The 7,575-nt window shown below is 54.0% G+C and overlaps 1 protein-coding gene across 1 annotated transcript in view; it reads right to left on the reverse strand.

Annotated features, from left to right (window-relative positions):
- LOC140455324 (protein yippee-like 5) overlaps positions 1-6,532 on the reverse strand; it is a 30,940-nt gene extending 24,408 nt beyond the window's left edge. Inside the window, exon 1 of the mRNA XM_072550105.1 lies at positions 6,434-6,532. The gene's annotated coding sequence lies outside the window, so the exon portion shown is untranslated. The remainder of the gene's footprint in view (positions 1-6,433) is intronic.
- Positions 6,533-7,575: the final 1,043 nt, after the last annotated feature.

Raw genomic sequence — 7,575 nt, forward strand, 5'->3', positions numbered from 1 at the left:
TTTGATGCTTCACTCACTGTCAGTGACAGTGCAGGAATGTGAGGAAAAGCTTACCACTTACTCTCACAACAACACACAGTAACACACACACAGCCCCTAGCTCACTGTGTATCAAGGCTCCCACCCTCAGCACACATCTCAATGTCTTGCTTGTCCAATCTTCCCTCATGAACCCTGATGTTCACACCAACTCCCCCACCACCGAGTGGTGATGTATTTGAGTTTACCTCCCCTCCTCTCCACTCCACATGCTTTGGAGAGGGTACAGAAAAGGTTTACCAGGACGTTGCCTGGTATGGGGGATTTTAGCGATGAAGAACAGTTGACTAGACTGGGTTTGTTTTCACTGGAACACAGGAGGTTTTGTGGGGACCGAATAGAAGTTATAAGATTGTGAATGGAATGGATAAAGGCTTTTTCCCAGGTAGGAGAGGTCATTTAGTAGGAGACATAGATTCAAGGTGAGAGGGGAGAAGTTTAAAAGAGATGTGCGAGGCAGGTTTTTCACAAATGGTGGAGAGTACCTGGAACGCGCTGCCAGAGGAGGGGATAGAAACAAACACAATAGCAACATTCAAGAAGCACCTGGAGGAATACATAAATAGGAAGGGAATAGGGGGATACGGATCCTGTAAGTGAAGACAGTTGAGTATGAAAGGGCAAAACGTGTCAGTGCAGGCTTGGAGGGCCGAATGGCCTGTTCCTGTGCTGTACTGTTCTTTGCTCACTGACCAGTAAAGGCAAGCATACCAAATGCCTTCCTCATTACCATCTACCTGCGACTGGACTTTCAAGGAACCTTGAACCTGTACTCAAAGGTCTCTTTGCTCAACAACACTCCCAAGAACATTAAAATGTGTATGTCCTGCCCTGAGGTGCCTTTCCAAAATGTAGGTCCTCATATTTATCTAAATTAAACTCCATCTGCCACTCCTCAGCCCATCTGCCAATCTGAACAAGGCCCTAGCTGTACTCTGAGGTAACCTGCTTCACTGTCCAGTACACCTCCAATTTTGGTGTCAATATCAGACTTACTAACAGAGCCTCCTATATTCACATCCAAATCATGCATATAAATGACAAAAACACAGTGGACCCAGCACCGACCATTGTGGATAAAGGCCACCAGTCCAAACACCAACCCTACAACACCACTCTGTCTCCTACCTTCAAGCCAATTTTATATCCAAATGGCTAGTTCTCCCTGTATTCCACGTGATCTAACCTTGCTAACCAGTCTCCCATGCCCAGGGGAGGTAACAAACACCTACTGAAGTCCATATAGATCACATTTACGCTCTGCCCTCATCAATCCTCTTTGTTACTTCTTCAAAAAACTCAATCAAGTTTGTGAGACATGATTTACCATGCACAAAGCCATGTTGACTCTCCCTAATCAGTCCTTTCCAAATACATGTACATCCTGTCCCTCAGGATTCCCTCCAACAACTTGCCCATATTCCTGATGTCATGCTCACCGGTCTATAGTTATCTGGATTTTACTGGTTATTTACCCCCCAGCCCCTTTACCAGATGATAATTCCTGTTGACTCTTCGTCCACTACTGGGTGATATTTATTGGGGTATAAATCCCTCCATCCCCCAGTTACTGGGTAATGTTTATTGGGTTATAACCCCCCCGGTACACGGTGATGTTTATTGGGGTATAACCCCCCCCCGGTACACGGTGATGTATATTGGGGTATAACCCCCTCCCCCGGTACACGGTGATGTTTATTGGGGTATAACCCCCCCCCGGTACACGGTGATGTTTATTGGGGTATAACCCCCCCCGGTACAGGGTGATGTTTATTGGGGTATAACCCCCCCCCCCCCCGGTACACGGTGATGTATATTGGGGTATAACCCCCCCCCGGTACACGGTGATGTTTATTGGGGTATAACCCCCCCCCCCCCCCCCCCCGGTACAGGGTGATGTTTATTGGGGTATAACCCCCCCCCCCCCGGTACACGGTGATGTTTATTGGGGTATAACCCCCCCCCGGTACACGGTGATGTTTATTGGGGTATAACCCCTCCCCCCCGGTACACGGTGATGTTTATTGGGGTATAACCCCCCCCCCCCGGTACAGGGTGATGTTTATTGGGGTATAACCCCCCCCCCCCCCGGTACACGGTGATGTTTATTGGGGTATAACCCCCTCCCCCGGTACACGGTGATGTATATTGGGGTATAACCCCCCCCCCCCGGTACACGGTGATGTTTATTGGGGTATAACCCCCCCCCCCCCCCGGTACACGGTGATGTTTATTGGGGTATAACACCCCCCCACCCCGCCCCGGTACACGGTGATGTATATTGGGGTATAACCCCCCCCCCCCCCCCCCGGTACACGGTGATGTATATTGGGGTATAACCCCCTCCCCTGGTACACGGTGATGTTTATTGGGGTATAACCCCCCCCCGGTACACGGTGATGTTTATTGGGGTATAACCCCCCCCCGGTACACGGTGATGTTTATTGGGGTATAACCCCCCCCCCCGGTACAGGGTGATGTTTATTGGGGTATAACCCCCCCCCCGGTACACGGTGATGTATATTGGGGTATAACCCCCCCCCGGTACACGGTGATGTTTATTGGGGTATAACCCCCCCCCGGTACACGGTGATGTATATTGGGGTATAACCCCCCCCCGGTACACGGTGATGTTTATTGGGGTATAACCCCCCCCCCCGGTACAGGGTGATGTTTATTGGGGTATAACCCCCCCCCCCCCGGTACACGGTGATGTTTATTGGGGTATAACCCCCCCCCCGGTACACGGTGATGTTTATTGGGGTATAACCCCCCCCCCCCGGTACACGGTGATGTTTATTGGGGTATAACCCCCCCCCCCCCCCCCGGTACACGGTGATGTTTATTGGGGTATAACCCCCCCCCGGTACACGGTGATGTATATTGGGGTATAACCCCCCCCCGGTACACGGTGATGTTTATTGGGGTATAACCCCCCCCCGGTACACGGTGATGTTTATTGGGGTATAACCCCCCCCCCGGTACAGGGTGATGTTTATTGGGGTATAACCCCCCCCCCGGTACACGGTGATGTATATTGGGGTATAACCCCCCCCCCGGTACACGGTGATGTTTATTGGGGTATAACCCCCCCCCGGTACACGGTGATGTTTATTGGGGTATAACCCCCCCCCCGGTACACGGTGATGTTTATTGGGGTATAACCCCCCCCCCGGTACACGGTGATGTATATTGGGGTATAACCCCCCCCCCCGGTACACGGTGATGTTTATTGGGGTATAACCCCCCCCCGGTACACGGTGATGTATATTGGGGTATAACCCCCCCCCCCCCCGGTACACGGTGATGTTTATTGGGGTATAACCCCCCCCCCCCGGTACAGGGTGATGTTTATTGGGGTATAACCCCCCCCCCCGGTACACGGTGATGTTTATTGGGGTATAACCCCCCCCCGGTACACGGTGATGTATATTGGGGTATAACCCCCCCCCCCCCCCGGTACACGGTGATGTTTATTGGGGTATAACCCCCCCCCCCCGGTACAGGGTGATGTTTATTGGGGTATAACCCCCCCCCCGGTACACGGTGATGTTTATTGGGGTATAACCCCCCCCCGGTACACGGTGATGTTTATTGGGGTATAACCCCCCTCCCCGGTACACGGTGATGTTTATTGGGGTATAACCCCCCCCCTCCCCGGTACAGGGTGATGTTTATTGGGGTATAACCCCCCCCCCCCCGGTACACGGTGATGTTTATTGGGGTATAACCCCCCCCCCGGTACACGGTGATGTTTATTGGGGTATAACCCCCCCCCCCCCCCGGTACACGGTGATGTTTATTGGGGTATAACCCCCCCCCCCGGTACACGGTGACGTTTATTGGGGTATAACCCCCCCCCCCGGTACACGGTGATGTATATTGGGGTATAACCCCCCCCCCCGGTACACGGTGATGTTTATTGGGGTATAACCCCCCCCCCCCCCGGTACACGGTGATGTATATTGGGGTATAACCCCCCCCCGGTACACAGTGATGTTTATTGGGGTATAACCCCCCCCCGGTACACGGTGATGTTTATTGGGGTATAACCCCCCCCCGGTACACGGTGATGTTTATTGGGGTATAACCCCTCCCCCCCGGTACACGGTGATGTTTATTGGGGTATAACCCCCCCCCGGTACACGGTGATGTTTATTGGGGTATGACCCCCCCCCGGTACACGGTGATGTTTATTGGGGTATAACCCCCCCCCGGTACACGGTGATGTTTATTGGGGTATAACCCCCCCCCGGTACACGGTGATGTTTATTGGGGTATAACCCCCCCCCCGGTACACGGTGATGTATATTGGGGTATAACCCCCCCCCCGGTACACGGTGATGTTTATTGGGGTATAACCCCCCCCCGGTACACGGTGATGTTTATTGGGGTATAACCCCCCCCCCGGTACACGGTGATGTTTATTGGGGTATAACCCCCCCCCCCCGGTACACGGTGATGTTTATTGGGGTATAACCCCCCCCCGGTACACGGTGATGTTTATTGGGGTATAACCCCCCCCCGGTACACGGTGATGTATATTGGGGTATAACCCCCCCCCGGTACAGGGTGATGTTTATTGGGGTATAACCCCCCCCCCCCCCCGGTACACGGTGATGTATATTGGGGTATAACCCCCCCCCGGTACACGGTGATGTATATTGGGGTATAACCCCCCCCCCGGTACACGGTGATGTATATTGGGGTATAACCCCCCCCAGTACACGGTGATGTTTATTGGGGTATAACCCCCCCCCCGGTACACGGTGATGTTTATTGGGGTATAACCCCCCCCCCGGTACACGGTGATGTTTATTGGGGTATAACCCCCCCCCGGTACACGGTGATGTTTATTGGGGTATAACCCCCCCCCGGTACACGGTGATGTATATTGGGGTATAACCCCCTCCAGTACACGGTGATGTTTATTGGGGTATAACCCCCCCCCCGGTACACGGTGATGTTTATTGGGGTATAACCCCCCCCCCGGTACACGGTGATGTATATTGGGGTATAACCCCCCCCCGGTACAGGGTGATGTTTATTGGGGTATAACCCCCCCCCGGTACAGGGTGATGTATATTGGGGTATAACCCCCCCCCCCCCGGTACACGGTGATGTATATTGGGGTATAACCCCCCCCCGGTACACGGTGATGTATATTGGGGTATAACCCCCCCCCCCCGGTACACGGTGATGTATATTGGGGTATAACCCCCCCCCCGGTACACGGTGATGTATATTGGGGTATAACCCCCCCCCCCCCGGTACACGGTGATGTTTATTGGGGTATAACCCCCCCCCCGGTACACGGTGATGTATATTGGGGTATAACCCCCCCCCCGGTACACGGTGATGTATATTGGGGTATAACCCCCCCCCCCGGTACACGGTGATGTATATTGGGGTATAACCCCCCCCCCCCCCCCGGTACACGGTGATGTATATTGGGGTATAACCCCCCCCCCCCCGGTACACGGTGATGTATATTGGGGTATAACCCCCCCCCGGTACACGGTGATGTTTATTGGGGTATAACCCCCCCCCCCGGTACACGGTGATGTATATTGGGGTATAACCCCCCCCCGGTACACGGTGATGTATATTGGGGTATAACCCCCCCCCCCCCCCGGTACACGGTGATGTTTATTGGGGTATAACCCCCCCCCCCCGGTACACGGTGATGTATATTGGGGTATAACCCCCCCCCCCCGGTACACGGTGATGTTTATTGGGGTATAACCCCCCCCCCCGGTACACGGTGATGTATATTGGGGTATAACCCCCCCCCGGTACACGGTGATGTATATTGGGGTATAACCCCCCCCCCCGGTACACGGTGATGTATATTGGGGTATAACCCCCCCCCGGTACACGGTGATGTATATTGGGGTATAACCCCCCCCCCCGGTACACGGTGATGTATATTGGGGTATAACCCCCCCCCGGTACACGGTGATGTATATTGGGGTATAACCCCCCCCCGGTACACGGTGATGTATATTGGGGTATAACCCCCCCCCGGTACACGGTGATGTATATTGGGGTATAACCCCCCCCCGGTACACGGTGATGTATATTGGGGTATAACCCCCCCCCGGTACACGGTGATGTATATTGGGGTATAACCCCCCCCCCCGGTACACGGTGATGTTTATTGGGGTATAACCCCCCCCCGGTACACGGTGATGTATATTGGGGTATAACCCCCCCCCGGTACAGGGTGATGTTTATTGGGGTATAACCCCCCCGGTACACGGTGATGTTTATTGGGGTATAACCCCCCCCCCCCGGTACACGGTGATGTTTATTGGGGTATAACCCCCCCCCCCCGGTACACGGTGATGTTTATTGGGGTATAACCCCCCCCCCCCCCCGGGGCCGCACTTACCGCGCGCTGACGGTGACGGTTTTTTTTCCCGGTTGTTGTTGTTTTTGGTCCTCGACGAGCTTCTCCCTCCCGCGTCCGCAGCGGAAGAGCAGCCGACTGACGTCACCACTAGCGGTGCACAACGTCACACAGGGGCGGGGTCTCGGGCCGGTGGGCGGGGTTTGGGAATCCTCTTGCTTGCTCCCTTAAAGGGGATCATTCAAAACTCCCATTCATGGAGGGATGGAGAAGTACTGCACGGAAACACACCCTTTGGTCCAACTTGTCCAAGCCGACCACAATTATATCTATTATAGAGACATGTAGCTAACTTTAACCAGAATATTTACATTAAAATAGCACGTTAAATTGAAACCATGCTTATGTAGCCTGCATTGACAATGGCCATTCTGTCAAGGAGATGACCATTCCTAGAATTCTGTCTCCTCATCATAGAAATCATTTCTTGTGCAGTCTCCCAATCATCCGGGGATGTACCTGTTATTCCAAGGTATGCCCTTCTCTGATTGGCTATTGTTGCCCAGTGACGCTGCTGTTGACTCCTCCATGGATGGATTAGTGGTGCTGGAAGAGCACAGCAGTTCAGGCAGCATCCAACGAGCAGCGAAATCGACGTTTCGGGCAAAAGCCCTTCATCAGGAATAAAGGCAGTGAGTCTGAAGCGTGGAGAGATAAGCGAGAGGTGGGTGGGGGTGGAGAGAGAGTAGCATAGAATACAATGGGTGAGTGGGGGAGGGGATGAAGGTGATAGGTCAAGGAGGAGATGGTGGAGTGGATAGGTGGAAAAGGAGATAGGCAGGTAGGACAAATCCGGACAAGTCATGGGGACAGTGCTGAGCTGGAAGTTTAGAACTAGGGTGAGGTGGGGGAAGGGGAAATGAGGAAGCTGTTGAAGTCCACATTGATGCCCTGGGGTTGAAGTGTTCCGAGGCGGAAGATGAGGCGTTCTTCCTCCAGGCGTCTGGTGGTGAGGGAGCGGCGGTGAAGGAGGCCCAGGACCTCCATGTCCTCGGCAGAGTGGGAGGGGGAGTTGAAATGTTGGGCCACGGGGCGGTGTGGTTGATTGGTGCAGGTGTCCCGGAGATGTTCCCTAAAGCGCTCTGCGAGGAGGCGCCCAGTCTCCCCAATGTAGAGGAGACCGC

Source organism: Chiloscyllium punctatum, chromosome 3, assembly GCF_047496795.1.
Source record: "Chiloscyllium punctatum isolate Juve2018m chromosome 3, sChiPun1.3, whole genome shotgun sequence".
In the NCBI taxonomy this organism is placed as follows: domain Eukaryota; kingdom Metazoa; phylum Chordata; class Chondrichthyes; order Orectolobiformes; family Hemiscylliidae; genus Chiloscyllium; species Chiloscyllium punctatum.